The sequence below is a fragment of the Pantherophis guttatus genome, chromosome 2 (assembly GCF_059756535.1).
Source record: "Pantherophis guttatus breed Tessera chromosome 2, ASM5975653v1, whole genome shotgun sequence".
NCBI lineage: Eukaryota > Metazoa > Chordata > Lepidosauria > Squamata > Colubridae > Pantherophis > Pantherophis guttatus.
Genome location: NC_142064.1, coordinates 149,981,341 through 149,995,611, shown reverse-complemented (window position 1 = coordinate 149,995,611; position 14,271 = coordinate 149,981,341).

Below are 14,271 nucleotides of genomic sequence, written 5' to 3'. Positions count from 1 at the left end.
CTTGGAGAGATACCAGGGGTGAAATGTAAAATTTGTTACTATCGGTTCTGTGGGCGTGGCTTGGTGGGGGAGGTAATGTGACTGGGTGGGCGTGGCCAACTTTTTTTTTATTATTTTAACTTTTCAAAGCATTTTTTCTTCAAATGCAAAAAAATGCTTTGAAAAGCCTCTGCCGATCAGGAACACAGCTGGGATCGTCAGAGCCTTTTCAAAGCATTTTTTTAACCACCTCCTCCGCTGAAGAGCTTGCAGAAAAAAATGCTTTAAAAGTCTCTCTGATGATCCCAGCTGAGTTGCCTGATCGTTTTAAAAAATGCTTTGAAAAATCTCTCTGACAATCAGGCAACTCAGCTGGAGTTGCCTCCTCCACCATGGGGAGGGTGGAAATGCCCCCTCCCCATGGTGCAGGAGGCTGAGTAGGCCACCGCCTCATGGCCATGCCCATCCAGCAACTGGGTAGAGAACCAGTTGCTAAAATTTTTCAATCCCACCCCTGCCTTGGGTTCATGGCAGCTAATACTGAATGGTTGTAAGTGAAAGTGTGAGGTGGCAACTGGCAGGGGTGATCTCTCCCTCACCTAGCCAAAATATAAAACCTGCTGTTTAGATCACTTAATTGTCACTATTCTTTTTCCCATCTCCTTTTCTTAGATTAGATTTTAATACAATCCTCCATCTCTCTCTCTTACTTTGCCAATCCATATACTATGGCTGTAACAGAGCAGATCAAGCTTATTTTAATATAATGTTCTGCACCAACAGATCTGACCATTCATTGACTCACTGTTCCATTTTCACATTCATCCAAAGAATTGTTTAGTGTCAAGGTTCTTTACCACAGTCAAACACATGATTTCCATTAGCAATGGAAAGCATGTGGAGAGTGAATAGGAGCATACTGATATTTAAAACGCTGGCAGCAATGGGAATACACTTTAATTTCATGATGTCAAAGGTTTTTATGGCCTGTTGGCTTTCCTGGATTTGATTCTTCAATATACAATGTAAACATAAATGCTGCAATCTATTCTCTGAAATGTTAAGAACATCAACGCTGGGGGGAAAACCTTCCACAATGGGATGGGTCACACTAGAGCAGCCAAAGACAACAGCAGATTAAAATTGCTTTTGAGGTTGATGTGGACATTCAACTGGCCTGGATGCAGACTTTTGGTCCCCATGTTCCTCAATTTTTATTTTTGTTTTCTATGGGAAGGCTATTTTTGTTAGAGGAAGGAGAGTGACAAAAGACATACAGAAGGAAAAAAGTATAAGGGGTTGTCAAGAAACAAAAAAGAACAGGGGGAAATAAGTCTCCTCATAGAGAGATGGGCGGCAAATAAATTAAAGTCATTCAACAAATTATCAAACATCATAAAATACACAAGATACCACTTTTCCTAGCTTTCATCACCTTTGAAAAAGTGACTCCGTTAAATTGAACATTATATTTGATGTCCTACTCTCAGGTCCAAAACCAAGAATGACACATGTTGATTCATCCAAGATGACTTCTTCACATCCATAGATAAAATCTTGCCAGATTAAGACTCTACTATCTGTGTCTGCATCTACGATATTCTTTTTGAACCATCAGGGAGGTGCTGTCTTCACCCTCTTTCTCTCACACATAGCATCTGAACTGAGTTGCCTCTTACTCCTCTGGAATGCAGCCATCATGGGAATCCCCCTCCTTAACTACATTCCATCACACCTGCAGAGACAAGATATGGAGGAATCATAAGCCTGGAGGAAAGATTCAAATGAGAGAATTAATTGAAAGAGAGATTAAAGTAAATGGTAATACCTTAAACATTGCCAGTAAAATGACAGGAAAATAAATGTATAGACTTACAAAGAGGCAGAAATATGTGGTGTGTGGAATCAGTGTTGGACAACAGTCTTCAACTGGATATTAATTGACCTTAAAACATCCAGAAAACGCCTGAAGAAATCCTGAGCAGGTGATGTAACTCAGTTAACACGTATTAAATGGAAATGAGTTGTAAAGTGTTGAAACAGCTGGAAAGCAACTAAAAAGGCTTCATCCTCTTCATATAAGGTGCCCTGTTTGAGTAGGAGGTTGGATTAGAAGACCTCCAAGGTCCCTTCCAACTCTGTTATTCTGTTATCCTACAATGTGGTGGTAGTGGTGATGATGATGATGATGATGATGATGATGATGATGATGATGATGATGATGATCTATCAAGAGAAATAGAGAAAGATAATTTACTGGGCAAAAGTGGTTGTCAGATGTATTTTCTAATAAAGAGTGTTGCATAGAAAAATCAGTACGTGTAAAAAGAATGGTGTGATGGTTAAGAAGCTGGACGAGAAACTGGGAAGCTATGGGTAGTACTGGATTTAGATTTGTAAGGCCCCTTCAAAATACAAGAAGAAATGCAAAAGTGGGCATCAACGTACCAATATATGATTCCGGGCTCCTACATATCACATGTTTAATAGAGCCACTTGATTGCTTGAAAAGAGTTTTATGGAATTAACCTTAAAACATGGTACTTAAGTTCAGAATTGAAGAAATTCTGCTTTCCTTAGTTTTAGGGATAAGAGTGCATTGCAAGCTGCTTTCATGAAATAACTACAGCCTCAAATGTGTCTTCTTTTCAGTTTCAAAGCATTTTACAAACATTCATTATGTTTGAAAAGATGAAAATACATTGGCAGAATAATTACTATTTATCCTGCATGCTGAGATGCTGTCTGAGAATGAAAAAGAAAAGACTGTTTAGCATAAGATATGCATCTTTTACAAATGTGGCAATAAAAATTGGGAATAAATCCTAACAGTATCATAGTATTTGAACATATTAAATATAATATGTGCAAAGTATTGAGTTTTGCATGAAATATATACTAATGTTTTTAAATACCGAGTATCAAAATGAAGTGTACCTCTGTTGCAAATTTCTACAACCACCCAGCCTTAGAATCCAAGTCCTACCAAAATTGACGGAGATCCACGGTTGATCGATATTTTTTACTGCACACTTGTACACATGCAATAACCAGTGGTGGAATTCAAATAATTTAACAACCAGTTCTCTGCCCTAATGACCGACTGGTTGGGCATGGCTGGATGGGCGTGGTCGGGGGCATGACAGCACTCAGCCTCCTGCAGGACTCTGCCAGTCAAAATGGGGCACAGGCAGTGGTGGGATTCAGCCAGTTCGCACCACTTCGGGAGAACCAGTTGTTAACTTTCTGAGCAGTTTGGCAAACTGGTTGTTGGAAAAAATCATTAGGGCAGAGAACCGGTTGTTAAATTACTTGAATCCCACCACTGGGCACAGGGGTTAATTACAAAATGTGGACTTTGCTTTGTGACATCCAGATCCAGCGAGCAAGGGGTGTGAACTGTACAGAAAATACAGTTTTGTTTGGTTATGAACAAATATCCCCGAAGTCAGATGTATACTATGTTGCAATATTTTCAGGATCAGACTCAATAATTAAGATAAGAATTATATATTCAAATAAAGCTCTGTTTAATCACAGATGGCATTCTATATTCACTGAATATTTACAGATAGAAGCAAGGTAAAAGTGGTGATCAGCTTCTTATATACACAATGGGTGGAGCTATATGTACAAGTGATGAGTCATGAATACATTATAAGTCAGAGAGTCAGTTAACCCTTGATATTCCTTATATACATTATTTACATAGTAGGGAAAGAGGCATTTATATCTAACAAATCCCCCTCTAAATGCCGATTGGTTGTATGACACCAATTACATTCTTGTTCAGGACTATACATTACATGCAGTTTGGAAGTTAGATATTTATGTTGTTTACCGGGCAAAGGCTTTGTTAATATATCAGCTATTTGTTCTGAAGTATCACAGTGCACAGCTTTTATAAATCCATCGTGAGACAGTTGTCTCACATGTTTAAACTTTATATCTATGTGTCTAGATCTCTGCCCAATAGCATCAGATCTAGAGATTTCAATAGCTGCTTTGTTGTCTTCATTCATGATGAAAGGTAAAGCGGGTTTCTTCCAAATTTCAGAGATCAAGTCATTAAACCATACAAGGTTATTTGCAGCTTTAGACAAACAAATGTATTCTGCTTCAGTCGTTGAAGTAGCTACTAGTTCTTGCTTGCCGGTGTACCAATAAATTGGACAGTTATTTAGAAAGAAAATGTATCCTGATGTACTTTTTCTGCAAGATGTATCTCCTGCCCAATCCGCATCTGCATAACATACAAGTCTCGGTTCCTTGTTACAATTTGGTTCTAATACAAGACAAAAATCTATTGTGCCTTTTAAATACTTTAAAATTCTTTTGATAGCTTCCCAATGATATATTGTTGGTTTACTGACATACCTAGATAATAAATTGAGTGGTAAAGCAATATCTGGTCTAGTCCAATTAGATATATAAAGGAGTGAACCTATAATTGACCTATAAAACGTGTTATCTTTGAATTCCAAAGATGGTTCATTAGTATTTCTAAGAAAGTCAGTTTGCATAGGTGTATCACAAGGTTTAGCGTCCATCAAATTACATTTGTTCAAGAGTTCTAAAATCTTATCCTTTTGTGTGAGTTGGAAACCCTTCTTTGTTTTACTGATCTGTACACCAAGATATTTGTTTACTTTACCTAATGATTTTAGTGAGAAATGTTCATTTAATTTGTTTACAAACATTTCTCTTTTTTCTTTGTGTTTACCAATGTACAATATATCATCTACGTAAATTAACACAAATTCAATACAATCATTACTCTTTTTGATAAAGAAACAGTTATCAGCAGAGGTTGCATTAAAACCCATGGTATTGAGTACTTTCACTAAACAATCATACCATCTTTTACCGGATTGTTTTAATCCATATAAGCTTTTGTTTAACAACCAAGTCTCATTCCTATTAGTGTATTGACTATGAGGGGCCCTTACATATATTTCCTTATCTAATTTTGCGTGTAAGTACGCAGTTTGTATATCGTATTGGAATACATCAAGGTTGAGTGCTGATGCTACCACTAAAGCTGTTTTGACACTCTCGGTCCTTACAGTAGGGGAATAAGTGTCTGTATAGTCCTCTGGATATTTTTGTGCGTAGCCTTGAGCAACTAATCTAGCTTTATATAATGAATTGCCTCCTTCCAAATTTTTAATTTTATATATCCACCTGGTGCCAATAATGGTTTTATCTTTAGGAGCAGTTATGGGTGTAAACACATTTAATCCTTGCAAACTTTCCATTTCTTTTTTCATAGCAAGCTCCCATTTTTCTTTTTCTTCCTGGGGAAGTTTTAGAACTTCTTCATATGTATTGGGAGTTGTTTGTTCGTTATTCGTGTTCATTATGTAATCCTTATATTTGTTTGGCATTTTATTTCTGTTGCTTCTAAAAGTTCTCTCTGGTTTACTATTGTTGTCATGCATATATCTTGCTTCCTTTTTTGTTAATGTATCAATTTTTATTTTGTGTTGGCTATTCGTCCATGTTTTTGTTTTGTTCTTATGTTTGTTAGTATTTTGTATGTTTACAGTTCTTTCTTTATGGTGTTTTGTTTCTAGGTGTTTGTTTGGGAATATTTCATTAAGGTGTAATTTAGACCAGTTGGCCTGTTCATGGAACACGGCTGATCTGGAAACTATAAACTTATTATTACTATCAATGAACCTATATCCTTTTGTGCCAGTTTCATATCCCATAAATTTAAGCCTTCTGGACACATTTTCTCCCTTCCTTCTCAATTGTTTAGGTATGTGTACATCTGCGGTGACCCCAAAGATATGCATGTGTGCCAATTTTGGTTTTCTATTATACATCACCTCGTATGGTGTTTTATTTATGATGCTGGACCATGTCCTGTTTTGTGTATAATTTGAATAGTGTAGGGCTTCTGACCAAAAATGTTTGCCTAAACCAGCATCCTCTAATGTACATCTAATCATGGTTTGTAATGTGGAATTCTTTCTTTCTGCAATTCCGTTCTGGAATGCTGAAAATGGACTGGAAGTGTAATGTAGCATTCCTCTATCCTTTAACCATTGAGAGAATTCTTGAGACATGAATTCACATCCTCTATCTGTCATGATCTGTTTTATTTTAATATTGTGTTGTGTCTCTATGCGTTTATAAAATTCCTTAAATTTTTGAAAGGTCTCATCTTTGTGTTTTAATGTGTAAACAAAACCATAGCGGCTATAATCATCCACTATTGTTAAAAAATAATGTTTCTTATATGTGATTGATGGGGTAAGCGGTCCTACTAGATCCATGTGTACTAAGTCAAAAACTTTATTGGTTGTTCTAGTAGATTTTTTTGGTTTGGAACTAGTTTTCAGCTTTGTAGATTTACATACTGAGCATTCTAAATAGTTTTCACAATTTTTTATTTTGATACCTTCTGCGTGTTCAGTCATTTTTTGTACTACAGGAAAACTGGCATGTCCTAACTTTCTGTGCAATATATGAGCACATTCATCATGAATAGGCTTTCCTATCTTTGGTTTTTTTAAATTATGTGTATCATTATGATCATGGGTTATTTTACAATCATCATTGTCACTATTGCTGACATTTTCATCATCAGTTTCTATACATTCTTCAACATTTGAATCAACATTATGTAACCATTCTTCCTTTGCTATGAAGTAAGGTAGTCCCCCTTTAATCATTACAGTACCTATGTTGCATTTATTTTTCTCAAGGATTGCTTCTCCCTTTGAGAAAGTAATATTAATGTTAGATTCTCTGCTAAGTTTTAAAGCACTCAATATATTATGTGGTATTTTGGGTACTAGCAATACCCCCTCTATTTCTCCTAAACCAGGTAAAGTTACATTTCCTTTGCCTAATACTTGAACCTTTTCTTGGTTAGCTACTTTTATTATAAACTTATCTTCTGTGAAAGAAGACAATATACTTTTATTATTGGTGGTGTGATTTGTGGCCCCAGAATCTATAAGCCAATTATTATTATCATTTCGCATTGTTTTTGTATTGTCATGTTTATTTAATCCATTTAGTGAACCAGATTTTCTATCTCTTGAATTTTCTCTGCCCCCTCTATTTTCTCTGTGGTTTGGTGGGCTTCTATATCTGTGTCTGTCTATAGAAGATTGCCTATAATTATATCTGTTTGTGTATTCTGGTCTACGCCTTTCTCTTGAAAATCTGGGACAATCTCTTCTATTGTGTTCTCTGGATCCACAATTATGACATCTATATGATTCATTATGTCTGTCTTGGAAAGCTACTTTCCTGAGAGTTCTATGTTCCGTATGATTATTAGAGCGACTTTTTCTGTAGTTATCCTCAGTTATCAATTTATTGGATAGATTTTCTATTGATAGATATCCTAGGTTAATGGTATCTAAATGTGACATAAAATTGTCCCATGATGAATCAAGTGAATTGATAATAACACTTTTCATTGTTTGGTCAGAGATTACTTCCCCTCTTAACTGCAGTTCAGCTCTTACTCTGTTCAAATATATTAAATGTTCACTTATAGAAACCCCTGGTTTTACTCTGGATGAAAAGAAATCTTTAGACATCCTTGTTGTAGTGGCTACACTGTTGCTGTGAAACAAATTAAACATATATTGAATGATTTCTGAGACAGTCAAATTTGATTTGATGCTATAATACATTGCAGGAGATATACTAGCTATTATTATAAAAAAGGCTCTATGGTGTAGATTATCTATCTTTAAAGCCCAAGGTCTTCTTGGGGGATTGGTAATGAAAAATAGCAGATTCTCTTTCATGAAAATAACCTGAAGCTGTTGATACCATTCTTGCAGGTTATTTCCATCCACCTTCAATTTTGGAAAATCGCTGGGCAAGTTCCCTGTATTGTTTTGACCGTTACTCACAACTTGAGGCAGTCCGTGATCTTGTAAATGTCTAAAGTTGCAGAAAGGTGTGGGGATGTCAGCAACAAGTCTGTGTGGCTCTTCCAGAAATTCAAATCTTCCCGGGCTGTCTTCGAGTTTTCGCGCATGCGCAGTTCTCATTTTGCTCGTGGCTTCGTCGTAGAAGGTTCTCTCCATCGCCGCCCGATCGTTCGGCTCTTCCTCAGACGATTCGTTCTCAGGCTCAGTCTTTGGTGTTTTGCTTGCAGCGATCGTTTCTCTCTTTCTCTCCCGGATAATGTCGCTTGCTTCAGATTTCGGAGTGGGGTAGAATCGGCAAGGTTCTCTGGGCTCGGGCGTCGCTGTCCTCGAGTTCTGGGTAGTGTCAGGCAGTCTTCGATTTGCTGGTTTGCTTGCTTGCTTCTCCGGTGACTTTCTGGATATTTTTAATTTCGGTCCAAATGCAGCAAACAGCGTTTTCATGGCAGACTCTATTTGTAAATTTATTGAGTCTTCTTCATTTTCCGTCTCTGATTCTTCAGAGGTGTGTGATTTTTCTTTCTCATTTTTCATGTCGTGCAGAGTTTTTCGCGCCAGACATTTTGAATCTGGCTTTCTGATTGGCTCAGCTTCATCCATTATGGGAGTCAGTTGCAATGAAGATGGCCGCCATTCAAAATTTCGCGCGGGACCGCTGTTCTCCCTCTTCGTTGTATTTTTGTCTACAAATTCAGCACTTACTGTTTTTGGGTCTTTAGTCTTTTTATTGGTGATGTGTTTCTCTTTCGCTGCTCCGTTGTTCTTTATTACATCTTGGAGTTTCGCGATGAGATTTTCATCACTCTTTTGACTTTTCAATATCTTTAATATTTCTGACCTGAGTTCGTTGTTTTCTACTTCGCTTTGTTCATCATCTTCATTTATTATTTCTTCATCTTCTGTAGTATATTCTTCAGGTTCATTTGAAATAGCGTTTGTGGATTCATCTATTATTTCTGAATTTTCTTCCATCTCTTTACTGTATGCTCTGGTGTTGGGTCTATCTCTTTTTGGCATTATCGAGTCCTTATTGAGTCTATCAAACCATCCTCTGCTACCAGATTGTTGCAATATTTTCAGGATCAGACTCAATAATTAAGATAAGAATTATATATTCAAATAAAGCTCTGTTTAATCACAGATGGCATTCTATATTCACTGAATATTTACAGATAGAAGCAAGGTAAAAGTGGTGATCAGCTTCTTATATACACAATGGGTGGAGCTATATGTACAAGTGATGAGTCATGAATACATTATAAGTCAGAGAGTCAGTTAACCCTTGATATTCCTTATATACATTATTTACATAGTAGGGAAAGAGGCATTTATATCTAACATACTAAATGTAGACTGACATTTAGCTATACATCTTTCCAGCAAACAGCAAATTTTGAAGCTCCAGGTAAAGAGGATTCGTTTTAGGATGAGTAACCACAGTTTGCATGTTGGAGGTTCCTAAAGGAAACTCTGTATTTTAAAGAACATTTGAGGGAGGTGTGCAAAATAGTCCTTCTCTGCGTGAGGCTGTAGAGATCTGGCACCAATCAAAACACTGTTTGTGAAGCAACTGATCAACACTGACAGGGTATCTGAAAATAAGAGCAAACTCCACTCCCTTCTAGTACTGGTGATATTACCTAGTTTGGTAATGAAACATCTGCAAGAAAACCATCAAGCTCAGAGACCACCAAGGACCTCACAGTTCAACCCTGAGCTACAAATATTCTCTTCTATTGACAAACACTTTTTAGTTAGAGGGACTCAGAGCCTGCCTTATATGAGATGGCTCCCAGTGGATTTCATTCTAAATTTTGATACGAAATGTAGAATTATAATGGATGAGTATTTGATCCTTCATACATAAAAAAAAAAAAAAAATACAAAGCTAAGGGATAAACAAATAAAAAACAGATTTGAAAAAAGAAAAGGCTCAGGAAAGAAAAAGAGTGAAAGCGTAAGAAAGAAGAAAAGAAGGAAAATTGAAAAAGAATGACTTCCAACTTTCTTTGGTACAAATATAAGTAAAAATTATATCAAACTCTTACTCTAAGATTAACATATGACTACATTATTTCCATAATCCCATAGCTAATCATCAAAACCCGGATCAATTTTTAATTTCAGTTTTTCACAAAAAGTCCAATAATGGTTCATATCGCTTTAATCACTATTTGTTAAGGAAACCACAACTGATTTATTTAATTGCACCAAACTCTAAATAAAAGAGAAATGGAAAGTCCTAAACTCTAGTGTAGACCCCTGCTTCTCAATTTTGGCAACTTTAAGGTGCATGGACTTCAATTCCCAGAATTCCCAAGGCAGCATGAAGTTCACCCATCTTAAACTTGCCAAGACTGAAAAATGCTGATCTACAGATAGGGATTTTTCCATTCCTCTTTTATTGGTTCTTACTTATAAGCAATCATAATGCAAAATCCTCACTTCCACCCTATCCCAGAGCAAAGATAATGCAAAATCCTCACTTCCACCCCATCCCAGAGCAAAGATAATGCAAAATCCTCACTTCCACCCTATCCCAGAGCAACCACCATTCCCTCACTAACCTACTTTCCAGTTCCATTCTCCTGTGTGCAGAGCAACAAAAGAAGACCATGTGGTTACCAGTTTAAAAAAAGTTCAGTCAGACCAGATGGTTGTTGGTGAGAAAAAGTAAATGGTGGGATTCAGTTGGTTTGCACCGGTTCAGTAGAACTGGTACCTAATTTTTTGTGGAGTTTAGTGAACCGGCTTCTTCCCCCACCCCTCCCCACCAGCCACCCCCAACTTACATCGATAAAGGGGGTAGGTGGCTAAGTGAGGGGCAGGAAGCCCTGCCATGCCCAGCGAGGGGGAGAGAAGAGATGGCAAGAGGAGCCCCGTCTCTCTCCATGTGCCCCAATGAAAGGCAGCAGCAGCCCAGCCGCTTTCCTTCCCCGCCCTCTCCGGTGCTGGAAGCCAACTGTCAGCCACACATCCAGTCACCCATACATCCCTCACTGTCTGTCTCTTTTTCTCTCTATGTCTGCCTCTGGGTTCACCCCGTGCCACAGTCCACCACACAGGCCAGGAGCCACCCTATCATCCTCCATGGCTTTGAGATGCCGCTGAGGAAAGGTGCCGATGACACCGTGGGACTCTCTCTCTTTCTCCTCCTTCCACTCTGGGGGAGTGAAGGCACCACTTCCACAAAGGAGCAAGTCACTCCCTTACTCCAGCCTTGGCTTGCCTCCCTCCCCCTGCTGCTCACATCCACACACCCCTGGCAAAGAAGCTCAAGATGGCCACCTCTTCTGTTGCTCACTCACTCCCTGAACGCAGGCATGGGAGGGGCGCTGTGGAAAGAGGCAGAGTGAGTGGATGCATCATGGAATCCTCTTTCTTTGACCATCTTTCTTGGGGGAAGCAAGGGCATCTGGGTGATGGTGGGTGGAGCAAGCTCCATGGGGTGGCACTGCAATGGAGAAATGGGCAATGGAGCGGCCAGCACAAGAGAAGAAGGAGGCCACTTTCCTTCTTTCTTCTCCCTGCTCCTCCTTCTTCCCTCATGCCGGCCACTCCATTTCCCATTTTTCCATTGCAGCGCAGCACCCAGGATCCACTTTGATAGTGTGTGGGGGGGATATGTACCAATGATACAAATTATATATTTCACATCATTTGAGCAATGATGACATATTTTCCATCATCATGGTTTCTAAATGAACATTTGTAAATTTACCCTCATAATTATCTAAGAATTTTATTTCTCAGAGTCATATGTCAGGCTCGTGGGGCTTTCCAACCTATTGTTCCTATGACTGTGACAATTGGGGACAAGCAGAAATACACTCCATGTCAATAGCATCCCTACTAACCTCAGTAACAATATAGCTTTGAAAATTTCCTTCATTCTGGGGAAAGTTCCAGATAGATATTAGTGTACAGAATTTTACTACCAACCAAAAACCTACCAGCTTTTTATTCTACAGCATCTAGTAATAAAATTTCGCTAATATGGACCGTATTAATCAATATTATTCATACCCTACAGACAGATATTCAGGAGCTCCATACCCTACGTACCCTCTCCGTACCCAGAGGTAGGATTTACTTATCTTCCCTACCGGTTCGCAAAGATGAGTATGCATGTGTGAGTGCACACATGCGCAGTAGTCGCGCATTATGTCCAGGCAGGTGGGTGGAGCCTCCCGCAGTCGCCACTACCAGTTCGCGTGATCCGAAGAAAACCAGCTGAATCCCATTACTGTCCATGCCATTTTTGCAAGGTCATGTGTCAATGCAAGTTGATATAGTTAGTATAATATTCTGAATAAAGCAAATGTACATTTGGCTTGTCAGACATGTTAAAAGAGATGTGTAGCATACATTTAGATACTTCAAACTGGAATATAAACAAAAAAATTGGCACAAAGAGATAGACCATATACAGAAATTGCTTTTCAGCAGTAAAAGGTTTTTTAAAAAAATATATGCTTTAGCACCCACATTTATGTTGTATGTTCATATCTGCACTGAACTACAAAATTATAGAAGCATGGTAGAAGAATACATCATGCTTATATGCTACATCACAGAAGCTTGTTGGGAAGGTTCCGGAAGGTTCCAATCAGTTGTCTGATAGACTAGGAAGTGTCCGTTGGTCCAGAGGCTCAAGTTTGTAAAAACTGGAAAGAAACTAATATATCTTTCCAGTAGTTTTCCATTAATAATCATCAGAGCACCTTGCTTACTCTTATGGAGCTTTTCAACTGAATCCAGTTATTGTTGAAAAAAACCTGGTGAGTCCAATGCACAATAATAGCTCAGTAAATAGCAGGATTTTTTTAAATCTTTGGATACGGATCCTGCAACAATGCCATGAGGGAGGAAATAGGAAATGAGTGAAGAGAACATACTTTTGTTTCATTATTTCAATTACTATTGTTTTAAAACTTAAATTTGGAGGGGAAAAGTTTACGGAAGTCAATCATTGTCAGTGGAGATGAAGTGACAGAGCTCTTGATATTATATACTGTAGAAAAAGAATTATCACTGAGATTGGCGTTTCTGCATTCCTTAGGACTAGGTATTATATATACACATAATTAAATACTTAAAAGAGACTATTTGTAACTCAAGATTGAAATGCAGAGTCCTTGGTGCTCTCTGAGCTTGGTGGTTTTCTTGCAGATATTTCGTTACCAAACTAGGTACCATCATCAATGCTAATAGGGAGTGGGGTTTGCATATTGTATATTCTAGATATACATTTCTATTGATATTTATATTAATATTCTAGTCTTAGAATATAAAATGAGAGTAAACCCCACTCCCTATTAGCTACCTACTTTGGTAATGAACTATCTGTAAGAAAACTACCAAGCTCAAGAGAGCACCAAGCACCCCACAATTAAAATTTGAACACAAGAAAGTAAACCAAATAGTAGAAAGATAGAAAGAAAAAAAGAAAGCAAAGAAAAAGGCAAAAGATGCACGGGAAAGGGAAAAAAACAAAAGAAAGAAAAAAGTATAAAGAAATAGCTTCTGATAAGCATCATACCAGTTATAAACATAAATATATTTAACCTGTCTAGAGAGAGAACATCATATTACTCTTTTTTTAAAAATCTGTCTAATCATCAAAACTATAAGTCACAAGTTCATTTTCTTCATTTTTATACAAAAAAACATAAAAGGCTTCCAATCAGCAATAAATGCTGGTAATGTCTTTCCTCTAATCAAAATCTGTCAACTTCACCATTCCAGTGGGAAGGATTGGATCTTTTAATCTCCAGGCATATAGTAATCTTGCTATTGTAATGAAATTCTGAAATAATTTTCCACAGCTCTTTTCTAGCTCTTTATCCATTAATCCTGAAAGGAAAAGTTCCAACTTCAATTAAATATTGATCAAGACTAAGTATTTTCCGAGTGCTGCACCTTAAAAAGAATAGTTCTACTAGGACAATTTCACCGTGAGCCACCCATGCTGTACAAACAATAGTTTTTTAAAAATATTTTCTTCTTCCTCTCCTCTGGTAGATGCTGACATAATGCAGTTTTGCCCCATGGATCTTGATTTTTTCCATTAAAAACAAACAACAGTCCTGTTTAATGACTTACTGTGATGTGTTAATCAAATATTTTATATATCAAATCATAGTATACTGCAGTGTGTGAAAGTTTGTATCTTCCTCTACCAAAAGTGGTTATTGCTATTTTGAAGCCTATTTTTCAATTTCATTGGATAAATAAGTCAACAAATGAATACACAGTGCTCTCTATTTGAACCCATTTTGAAAAGTTGTACTACACCTCAGGAAACTTTCAAACGTGATCCTTGATGTCTTGAGATTCACAATACAAATGTGAATTCCGGAACTGGAACAAAACACATCTGGAGAAC